Source organism: Lepidochelys olivacea, assembly GCF_965140295.1.
Source record: "Lepidochelys olivacea isolate rLepOli2 genome assembly, chromosome: 6".
Lineage (NCBI taxonomy): Eukaryota > Metazoa > Chordata > Testudines > Cheloniidae > Lepidochelys > Lepidochelys olivacea.
In genome coordinates this window covers 65,984,809-65,997,475 of record NC_140416.1, presented here as the reverse complement: position 1 = coordinate 65,997,475, position 12,667 = coordinate 65,984,809, and positions in this window count along the sequence as shown.

Here is a 12,667-nt window from a genome sequence, read left to right as displayed (position 1 = left end):
AATTCTCAGGGGTACACTTAGTAAATCCATGAGCTGATTTCCCTAACATTTGAGGATCCATAAATCAGGACTATGATCTGCTCATATTCAAATTTTTCAAGTATGTAAGATAAAACCAAACTATGGTATAGTGTACACATGTGGGATTTTGCATAGGCGCCAACTCTGTGGATCCTCCGGGGCTGGAGCACCCATGGGGAAAAAATGGTGGGTATTAATTTTTTTAATTGCTCAACAGCCCTAATTTACCTCTATGACCTGAAGAGCAGTAAGGAAAATTTCATATTTCTCTGATGAGCATTTACATATTTTTGTTTTCGTATGTGGGTTGTTACATTTGTATGTGTCTATATTTATCTACATGCAGCTGCATTTGAGGCAATAAATTAATGTGGTATTTGTAATAACAATAATGCCTCTCTTATATAGTGCTTTTCATCAGTATATTTCAGTTGAGTGTAAAAGTGTATGACCTCAGCAGTATATATAAGTACCAAACTGGTTGCAATAATGCCTCACATGTTAAAGTCATCCTACAATTACAGCACATAGCACTTGAGATACTACAAGGTTTTGGCAATGCCACTTTGTGATCATCCAGGGCTATGTAAATGTATGACTAATGGGGATTCCAAACAATGGTATTAGGGCAGGGAACAAGTGCAGCACCTCTGTGCTTAAACATAACCAGAAGGTAGTCAAATATCCAAATATATACAAGTGTTATAAAACCCCACTTAGGTTCCAAAATTAGAACCATGATATTGCCAGAAATAATAAATGTAATATGAAGTGATCAGGGTACTTACCGCACGATATCAAGAGGGTATGATCTGATCTCCAAACCTTACATGCAGTTTATGCTTTTCCAGTCAAAGTAAAGTGGGAAAGACAGCCAAGAAATCAAATGTATTATATACAATGGCAATCTATACAGAGAGATATACATACAATCAAAAGTGCTACCAGGCCTGATCACCCCATCCCACAGAGATGCGTACAAGATAGAGCTAAAGGGGGGTGAAATTGCTCCTGAATTATTCCTTTGGGGGAGAAGGGAGCTGGGAACAAGCTTCAAGGCATGTCTACAAAACCCACGGATCTCAGGAGATTAACAGGGGGCTAGGGACGTCTGCACAGAAGTCCTTCCACCCACCCTGCAACCCTATTCCATGGCAGTGCAGCTCCAACAGAACCACATGGTCAGTGCTTACAGAGAGCTACTGCCCCATGGACCCTCCTGAAATTCACTCTGTACTCCCACCCTATTAAGTCTGCACAACACTACCTTTAGAGGCCAGAGATTTTTCATTAGTATCAGAACAAATGGAAGCTTCCCCTTCCTCAGCAGAACTCTCCTGAACTTCATGTGGTTACCTTGATAAACCACTGGCATTATCAATGTCTGTTGATTTCTGGTATTCAATATTGTAACTGCAAGCAAGAAAGAGCTATGCCTACCACTGCATCCCTAATGCAATCAATGTAGATATGGCTGACTTGAGACCTCAGATTGCCACCAAAAGCTTGTGATTAGTAACTATGGAGAGCTTTTGACACTAGAGACATTTAACTTAACTAGGAGATCTTCAATGATCTAAAAATCAAAAAAAGAGTCCTACAAAAAGTGGAAAATAGGTTAAATTACAAAGGATGAATATAAACAAACACAAGTATGTAGGGAGAAAATTAGAAAGGCCAAGGCACAAAATGAGATCAGACTAGCTAGAAACACAAAGGGTAACAAGAAAACATTCAACAAAGACATTAGACACAAGAGGAAGACCAACAACAGGGCAGGCCCTTTACTCAACTAAATGAGGTCCAGGCTATTAGCAGTATCTGAGTGGAGTGGGGAGAGACCCTTGCTGATGAGCTGCTGAACTAGGATTTGTAGGAAGAAAGGCAAGGTACTGAGTAACAGTTTTGAGAATTCAGTTGCATTGAATGATTTATTTTTAAGTACTAGCCTAATTAGAGAATACTTTAGAGTGGTAACAGATTTTCACCTTCAGAGGAGCTGTTGACTAACCTCAGTTAAAAGAGGTGCATGGGCACTTGAATAGTTTTCAGTTGATAAGAAGGATATAGACCTCAGTCCTTCTACTCTCCTCAAGAAGGAACATGATGTATTTTTCTCATCTGAAAATCACCTGGCCCACCAGCTCCAAATACCTGTAATACAAGCTTCATCCCTTCGCAAATGCAATTCTAGACCCAAACTTTGGCCTGGACTGGGGAAGGCTAGCTGCCATCATTTCTGGCTGTCCCCACTCCATGGAATTCTGAGGTTCTCTCTCTCTCTCTCTCTCTCTGGATGAATGGTCCAAGGTCACCTTAATTTTCTGGGTTCTCTCGTTAGTCAGTGAAAGGTACTTCATACAGCTCTTTCTGTCTTCCCATCTCAATCCTCAGAAGAGAGACACCACCAGCAACACCCTATGGTCCTAGGCAGATTTCAGCAGCATCATACTAATTCCTCTGATGTGGCTGAATCAGTTCACAAAAATACCAGACAATCAAAGATGAATCCCCATAGTTAACACTGGCAGCCATAAACTAGGAAGATTCCTCATTCCTTTTCTGCAGAAAAGGACCTAGGGGAGACAGTGGACGAGAAGCTGGATATGAGTCAGCAGTGTGCCCTTGTTGCCAAGAAGGCCAATGGCATTTTGGGATGTATAAGTAGGGGCATAGCGAGCAGATCGAGGGACGTGATCGTTCCCCTCTATTCGACATTGGTGAGGCCTCATCTGGAGTACTGTGTCCAGTTTTGGGCCCCACACTACAAGAAGGATGTGGATAAATTGGAGAGAGTCCAGCGAAGGGCAACAAAAATGATTAGGGGTCTAGAACACATGAGTTATGAGGAGAGGCTGAGGGAGCTGGGATTGTTTAGCCTGCAGAAGAGAAGAATGAGGGGGGATTTGATAGCTGCTTTCAACTACCTGAAAGGGGGTTCCAAAGAGGATGGCTCTAGACTGTTTTCAATGGTAGCAGATGACAGAACGAGGAGTAATGGTCTCAAGTTGCAGTGGGGGAGGTTTAGATTGGATATTCGGAAAAACTTTTTCACTAAGAGGGTGGTGAAACACTGGAATGCGTTACCTAGGGAGGTGGTAGAATCTCCTTCCTTAGAGGTTTTTAAGGTCAGGCTTGACAAAGCCCTGGCTGGGATGATTTAACTGGGAATTGGTCCTGCTTCGAGCAGGGGGTTGGACTAGATGACCTTCAGGGGTCCCTTCCAACCCTGATATTCTATGATTCTATGATCTCAATCAGTCTGAAAGGCATGTCTCTGATTACATTCCAATTACAGTCCCCTTATAGATTCCTCAGTTTCATGGCCAATCATCTTAATTTCCAGTAAAGGCTAGTTTGTGAGACGTTGGGCAGGTCCCTCCAGGTAGGATTTTCAAAGGCACTCAGCATCGGCCTAACTTTACTTCAATGGGAGCAGAGTTAGGCCAGCACTGGGTGCATTTGAAAATCCTACCCTTTAACTCTGTCAATTCCCCATCTTTAAAATGGTGGCCATAATACTTCCTCCCATCTTTTGTTTCTTTTGTCTAATTAGATTGTGTGCCTTTAGAGGTAGTGAATGCCTCTTATTCTGTATTTGTCACGTCAGTTGGGGTCTTCAGCACTACAGTAGTACAAATAAATAAATAGCAGCAGCAACCCACAGAGAGACAGACAGCAAAAGAAAAAGCCTCTTCCTTCCCAGACAAGAACTCAAATGCAAATTCATTATCAAGAATGCACAGAACAGCCAAGACAGCAAGCTCTGAACCTGATAAGATGGAGGAGTACTTCAGTCTCACACCTGGTGTTGGTTCCATGGTATCAATTCCATGCTCACCCTCTACAGTGTTTCCTTCTGGCATTCCTTGAAGAGGAAGAGAAGACATGGGCATGCTAATTTAGATACTTCTGGCAGTGAAGAAATGTCTCGACTGCTAGCCTAACAGGTCCAACACTCTTAAAGTGGATTCCTCTGCCACATTGTTCTAGCTCATCCTAATTATTCATGGAAATTGCCAAATACAAATAACACCACACCTTGAGTGGGCAAAATACAAGGCCCAGTGCCAAGTGTTGCACCCAGGAAGTGGCGTTATATCAGCACAACATTCCCCATAACGTCTTACTGGTATTATAAAATATACACTTTACTGATCATTATTCTTCAACCCTCCTGTATTGTTTACACTTGCCAGCATCTACATCAAAAGCACAAGAACTGTACCCTTCTCCTGTTGTGAGTAAAGATCTTTGGTGTTTGATTCACATTGCAGCTACAAGAAAAGGAGTACTAGTGGCACCTTAGAGACTAACCAATTTATTTGAGCATAAGCTTTCGTGAGCTACAGCTCACTTCATCGGATGCATTCAGTGGAAAATACAGTGAGGAGATTTATATACACACAGAACATGAAAAAATGGGTGTTATCATACACATTGTAAGGAGAGTGATCACTTAAGATGAGCTATTACCAGCAGAAGAGCGGGGGAGGCGGGGGGAGAAAACCTTTCGTAGTGATAATCAAGGTGGGCCATTGCCAGCAGTTAACAGGAACATCTGAGGAGCAGTGGGGGGTTGGGGACGGAAATAAACATGGGGAAATAGTTTTACTTTGTGTAATGACACATCCACTCCCAGTCTCTATTCAAGCCTAAGTTAATTGTATCCAGTTTGCAAATTAATTCCAATTCAGCAGTCTCTCGGAGTCTGTTTCTGAAGTTTTTTTGTTGAAGAATTGCAACTTTTAGGTCTGTAATCGAGTGACCAGAGAGATTGAAGTGTTCTCCGACTGGTTTATGAATGTTATAATTCTTGACGTCTGATTTGTGTCCATTTATTCTTTTACGTAGAGACTGTCCAGTTTGACCAATGTACATGGCAGAGGGGCATTGCTGGCACATGATGGCATATATCACATTGGTAGATGTGCAGGTGAATGAGCCTCTGATAATGTGGCTGATGTGATTAGGCCCTATGATGGTGTCCCCTGAATAGATATGTGGAGACTGTTGGCAATGGGCTTTGTTGCAAGGATAGGTTCCTGGGTTAGTGGTTCTGTTGTGTGGTGTGTGGTTGCTGGTGAGTATTTGCTTCAGGTTGCGGGTTTGTCTGTAGGCAAGGACTGGCCTGTCTCCCAAGACTTGTGAGAGTGATGGGTCATCCTTCAGGATAGGTTGTAGATCCTTGATGATGCGTTGGAGAGGTTTTAGTTGGGGGCTGAAGGTGATGGCTAGCGGCGTTCTGTTATTATCTTTGTTGGGCCTGTCCTGTTGTAGGTGACTTCTGGGTACTCTTCTGGCTCTGTCAATTTGGTTCTTCACTTCAGCAAGTGGGTATTGTAGTTGTAAGAATGCTTGATAGAGATCTTGTAGGTGTTTGTCTCTGTCTGAGGGGTTGGAGCAAATGCGGTTGTATCGTAGAGCTTGGCTGTAGACAATGGATCGTGTGGTGTGGTCTGGGTGAAAGCTGGAGGCATGTAGGTAGGAATAGCGGTCAGTAGGTTTCCGGTATAGGGTGGTGTTTATGTGACCATCGCTTATTAGCACCATAGTGTCCAGGAAGTGGATCTCTTGTGTGGACTGGTCCAGGCTGAGGCTGATGGTGGGATGGAAATTGTTGAAATCATGGTGGAATTCCTCTAGGGCTTCTTTTCCATGGGTCCAGATGATGAAGATGTCATCAATATAGCGTAAGTACAGTAGGGGCATTAGGGGATGAGAGCTGAGGAAGCGTTGTTCTACGTCAGCCATAAAAATGTTGGCATACTGTGGGGCCATGCGGGTACCCATAGCAGTGCTGCTGATATGAAGGTATACATTGTCCCCAAATGTGAAATAGGTATGGGTGAGGACAAAGTCACAAAGTTCAGCCACCAGGTTTGCCGTGACATTATCGGGGATACTATTCCTGACGGCTTGTAGTCCATCTTTATGTGGAATGTTGGTGTAGAGGGCTTCTACATCCATAGTGGCCAGGATGGTGTTTTCAGGAAGATCACCGATGGACTGTAGTTTCCTCAGGAAGTCACTGGTGTCTCGAAGATAGCTGGGAGTGCTGGTAGCATAGGGCCTGAGGAGGGAATTCCACCATGATTTCAACAATTTCCATCCCACCATCAACCTCAGCCTGGACCAGTCCACACAAGAGATCCACTTCCTGGACACTATGGTGCAATTTCCATTTTTTCATGTTCTGTGTGTATATAAATCTCCTCACTGTATTTTCCACTGAATGCATCCGATGAAGTGAGCTGTAGCTCACGAAAGTTTATGCTCAAATAAATTGGTTAGTCTCTAAGGTGCCACTAGTACTCCTTTTCTTTTTGCGAATACAGACTAACACGGCTGCTACTCTGAAACCTGTCATTGCAGCTTTATAATTGACAATCAGCGTAAAACTCCTCTGGTTCTCTCTTGAGGCTCTAGAGAGGGGGTAGCAGGCAAGGAACTGTTCCATGCTCCCTTGCTTTTTCTGTTGGTGTCTGAGGGCACATACACTCCATGCCTCAGTGTAAGAACAGCCACAGGCTGCTGCTCACATATATGCTCCGCGCTATATCCTCTGCTGGTAGGAGGCTAATTTTTAAAAAAAAATAAAACAAAAAAACCCACAGCTATTCAGTCTGCTAACTGGGACTGCGGCTGAAGTGCCTCTCTATACATGGGATTGGATTTTAAATCCTGGGATAGTCCCAATCAGAACAGGTAAATGGCAAGTATGCACATTCTAAGCTGATGAACTATATGTATAAAATAGCTGCTTCCTCTCAGTGCTCTGTGCAACCATTATTTTTCTCTCCTTCACTGTGAGATTCAGCACATCTTCTTCTGCCACCCCCTATGGGTGTGCATGCATATGCACTGTCAATTTTTCCTGTCTACTGATGGTTGGCTCGCTGTCACAGGCATGCTGCAACTTGCAGATTGTTTTTATAGAACATATGGGGGAAGAACAAGATTCATTAAACACCATTCCATGGTCATGTGCTTTGCCTATTCAGTTTGGTAGAGAAGTTCAGGCCAGAACAGATATATATGTGACTGAGTGTGGACACACGTACACACTCCACACCAGTCAGGCAAAGGGAAAAGCTAAGTGTTGGTCTCTCAGAGAAATTAGAGGCTTTGCTGTTGATCTAAAGATCTCCATATCCTCCGAGCACCATGCAAAAGGCTCAATGATTGGATGACTGAGACCATTCTCCTTTGTTAATAGGAGTGGAGACAAAGTAGAGGCAAAATTCCACTTCTGGTGGATTATTGCAGCACACTCTACTTGCACTTACAAAAAGAGAGAAACATACAATTTATTTTTCAAAACCACATGCTAATAGTTTAACTGAATGACTGGGCTGCAATTAAGAATAGTAAAGGTGCTACTGGCAAAATTATAAAAACAATATACAAAGTGCACTCAGCTCATGTCAGCAAAATAGCTAGGTAAGTGATTTCAATTGTTAAAGTCTGTAGTAAAGGATTAATAATGTGATATGCAGATTTGGATGTCCTGATATTGTGGTGATATTCAGACCCCTACATCTAAACACTCTGCTATTATGCCTGTCATAAATATAAAGGGAAGGGTAAACCCCTTTGAAATCCCTCCTGGCCAGGAGAAAGCTCCTCTCACCTGTAAAGGGTTAAGAAGCTAAAGGTAACCTCGCTGGCACCTGACCAAAATGACCAATGAGGAGACAAGATACTTTCAAAAGCTGGGAGGAGGGAGAGAAACAAAGGGTCTGTGTCTGTCTGTATGCTGCTCTTGCCAGGGACAGAACAGGAATGGAGTCTTAGAACTTTTAGTAAGTAATCTAGCTAGGTATGTGTTAGATTATGATTTCTTTAAATGGCTGAGAAAAGAATTGTGCTGAATAGAATAACTATTTCTATCTGTGTATCTTTTTTATAACTTAAGGTTTTGCCTAGAGGGGTTCTCTATGTTTTTGAATCTAATTACCCTGTAAGATATCTACCATCCTGATTTTACAGGGGGGATTTCTTTATTTTTATTTACTTCTATTTTTTATTAAAAGTCTTCTTGTAAAAAACTGAATGCTTTTTCATTGTTCTCAGATCCAAGGGTTTGGGTCTGTGGTCACCTATGCAAATTGGTGAGGCTTTTTATCCAACATTTCCCAGGAAAGGGGGGGTGCAAGTGTTGGGAGGATTGTTCATTGTTCTTAAGATCCAAGGGTCTGGGTCTGTAGTCACCTAGGCAAATTGGTGAGGCTTTTTACCAAACCTTGTCCAGGAAGTGGGGTGCAAGGTTTTGGGAAGTATTTTGGGGGGAAGGACGCGTCCAAACAGCTCTTCCCCAGTAACCAGTATTAGTTTGGTGGTGGTAGCGGCCAGTCCAAGGACAACGGGGGGGAATATTTTGTACCTTGGGGAAGTTTTGACCTAAGCTGGTAAAGATAAGCTTAGGAGGTTTTTTCATGCAGGTCCCCACATCTGTACCCTAGAGTTCAGAGTGGGGGAGGAACCTTGACAATGCCTTCCTGAGCATCTTCCTCCAAAGACCTCTCCCACTTCTTAGGTCATCAATGGAGAGTTTGCTTTATGATTAACACTTTGAGTCTCTCACGGAAGTCATGGAAGTCACAGATTCCGTGACTTTTCGTGACCTCTGTGACTTCTGCAGCAGCCAGCAGCAGCAGTTTGGGTGTGTGGGAGGGGGCTCAGGGCTAGGGTCAGGGAAGTAGGGGTGCGGGGCGGTGCTTACCTCAGGGTGGGGGGCTCCCTCGCTCCCACTGGCATGGAAGTTCAGTTCCTAGGTGGAGGGGCCAGGGGGCTCTGACCCCGCAGCACCCATTGGCTGTGGTTCCTGGCCAATGGGAGCTGCGCAGGCGGTGCTTGTGGCGGGAGCAGCACCTGGCCCCTATGCCACCTAGGAACTGCAGGGACATGCAGGTATGGAGCCTGCCAGCCCCACCAATCCTCCCCCAACCCAGCACCAGCAGCGTTCCCGGGCCACATGCCACTGCCCGCCAGCACCAGAGGGGGTCCCGGGCTGCCCACCGCCCACCTCCCCCCCAGCACCAGCAGGGTCCTGGAGCACCTCCCCTAGCACCTGCAGCGCCTCCCAGACCACCACCCCCCCCAGAGCACCCACAGCCCCCTGCCCAAGTTTTACTTAGGGGTATATAGTAAAAGTCTTGGACAGGTCATGGACCGTGAATTTTCGTTTACTGCCTGTGACCTGTCCATGACTTTTTCTAAAACTACCAGTGATTAAAATGTAGACTTATTTATGATCTACAACCTATTTTGTAATCCTAACATTTCTTCCTTTCCTTCATCTTCCAAAGACCTCCAGGTGTGGTTCCTTCCCCACTTTCCCATCCCAAAAAGATCTTCAGGGAAGTTTGAGGCAACTTCTCTCTCTCCAGTTCTCCAGCACCACAAGCAGAGAACACTCCAGAGTTTCACTATCCACCAGCTAACCCCATTAGTTAAGCTTGAGTGCACGGAACTCAGTAAAAAAATAAGTGAGTTTAAATAACAGTTTAAAATACTGAAATTTTTAATAAGCTTATGCATAGGTGTCTAGTATTTGTACTTCAGCTATCACACAGTGTGTGTTTATATATTCCCCTGAGAAGATCAAATGATTTTATAAACGTCCCCTGGGGAATTAAAATAGACCAGGTATCGAACGAACTTTTCGTTGAAACAAATATTAAAGGCCATGAACACCTCTCTTTGAAATCTGATGATAGAAATAAAATTAAAGCAGAAACAACCAAGCTTGATGTTGTAGCACGAGCGACCCTCATTTATGCAAGAAGTTGGCTTCACAGACTGTATTGCCTTTAATGGCCACGAGCCAAAAGTGGGAGATTTTATAGATGAAGTGTTGCTGGCCTAAGGGGAAGCTATCACAGTGGTACCCTCTGTCACGGAGTCCCTGGGCGATGCTCTGGAACAGGGCCGGCCCACAACATTTTGGCACCTGAGGGGAGCTCAAATGACGCCCCCATGCCCCCTCACTTGGGCCAAAACTTTGAAAGGTCTCAATTCTGCCCTCTTCCTGTTTTACTCCTCACATGGTACTGTTCTGCTACCTACCCCAATAAAGGAGAACAACTTAAAAGGCCTTGTTCAAAAATTTTAAACAACACAACTTTCAAATGCCTGAACAGCAAATGTAACGTTCCTTGTCTGCATAGTAAATACTGGCATTTTTATCTGTTTGAATAATCAAAGTGGTGCTTTCCGTGTCTTCTTGGTTGCAAAGATTTGAACTGATTCCTACTGAAGGTCCACCGTCTGGGCCAGCTCATGCTCTATTGAGATGTTTGCAAGGCCGACCAGCCTCTCTTGTGTCATTGTGGAGCATAGATGTGTTTTTATTAACTTCAGCTTGCAGAAGCTGCGTTCTCCACTGGCAACTGTTACAGGAAGTGTTAGAAGTATGCGCAGAGCAACAAAAGCGTTTGGAAAGAGGATGGTCATCTTATTTGTGCACATATATTCCAGGACAGCCTTTGGAATTGATCCTGCTGAAATGTATCTTGAAAAGACTTTCAGTTCACCACCTAAGTCACTCGCATCAATATCGCGCATGTCATCATAGAATCATAGAATATCAGGGTTGGAAGGGACCCCAGAAGGTCATCTAGTCCAACCCCCTGCTCAAAGCAGGACCAATTCCCAGTTAAATCATCCCAGCCAGGGCTTTGTCAAGCCTGACCTTAAAAACCTCTAAGGAAGGAGATTCTACCACCTCCCTAGGTAACGCATTCCAGTGTTTCACCACCCTCTTAGTGAAAAAGTTTTTCCGAATATCCAATCTAAACCTTCCCCACTGCAACTTGAGACCATTACTCCTCGTTCTGTCATCTGCTACCATTGAGAACAGTCTAGAGCCATCCTCTTTGGAACCCCCTTTCAGGTAGTTGAAAGCAGCTATCAAATCCCCCCTCATTCTTCTCTTTTGCAGGCTAAACAATCCCAGCTCCCTCAGCCTCTCCTCATAAGTCATGTGTTCCAGTCCCCTAATCATTTTTGTTGCCCTTCGCTGGACTCTCTCCAATTTATCCACATCCTTCTTGAAGTGTGGGGCCCAAAACTGGACACAGTACTCCAGATGAGGCCTCACCAATGTCGAATAGAGGGGAACGATCACGTCCCTCGATCTGCTCGCTATGCCCCTACTTATACATCCCAAAATGCCATTGGCCTTCTTGGCAACAAGGGCACACTGCTGACTCATATCCAGCTTCTCATCCACTGTCACCCCTAGGTCCTTTTCCGCAGAACTGCTGCCTAGCCATTCGGTCCCTAGTCTGTAGCTGTGCATTGGGTTCTTCCGTCCTAAGTGCAGGACCCTGCACTTATCCTTATTGAACCTCATCAGATTTCTTTTGGCCCAATCCTCCAATTTGTCTAGGTCTTTCTGTATCCTATCCCTCCCCTCCAGCGTATCTACCACTCCTCCCAGTTTAGTATCATCCGCAAATTTGCTGAGAGTGCAATCCACACCATCCTCCAGATCATTTATGAAGATATTGAACAAAACCGGCCCCAGGACCGACCCTTGGGGTACTCCACTTGATACCGGCTGCCAACTAGATATGGAGCCATTGATCACTACCCGTTGAGCCCGACAATCTAGCCAGCTTTCTACCCACCTTGTAGTGCATTCATCCAGCCCATACTTCCTTAACTTGCTGACAAGAATACTGTGGGAGACCGTGTCAAAAGCTTTGCTAAAGTCAAGAAACAATACATCCACTGCTTTCCCTTCATCCACAGAACCAGTAATCTCATCATAAAAGGCGATTAGATTAGTCAGGCATGACCTTCCCTTGGTGAATCCATGCTGGCTGTTCCTGATCACTTTCCTCTCATGCAAGTGCTTCAGGATTGATTCTTTGAGGACCTGCTCCATTCAGTGCAAAGTTTTATCACATTCAGTAGTCATAGAACAAAAAGTGGAGTTAGAGGGTTACAATGCTGTTGTAAGGAGACATAAATCCAGTGTTTTTATTAAAACCACGATTTTTAGTGTTTTAGGCTCATCTTTTGAAAGTGCTGTGCAGGTTTCCTTTGAGGATGAGGACTGATATCTCAGCTATACAAAGTGATCACCCACAGGTGATACGCTGTTTTTGTCTTGTATCATTTTCCTGTGCGAGTTCACTCGAGAGCATAGTGCTTGTCTGGTTTCTTGTTATTGGGGCATTTAGTGCACTGGATGAGGTACACTAAATGTTGTGATAAGCATCTGTAGGACCCATGGATCTTGAAAGATGTGTTGTGGGAGCTGTGCATACATACAGTCAGTTTCACTCTTTCTCCTGCATAGTCAATTTCTCCCTGGCTGAAAAAACCTTTTTAAATGTCAAAGAAACAGAAAGAAACCCTTTGTAACGTATTCAATTTTTTAAGCAAAAGCAAGACATCCTATTTAAAAGGTGCCCTATTAGAAACTGGATTTTTTTTTAAATACTTTAAAAAATTATAGTTGACAGCATCCTTTTAAGGCAGGGCCACCTGAGTTCAGGTAGGGAATTGCAATATAATTATGTGAATACATGTATTGTAAGTTAGGATGCAAGTCACACAAGAGAAAGGGTTTGAGTGACACTGAGGCTGGGCACTCTGGTTGGCTGACACAAATGTCATCTTGTGCTAGACA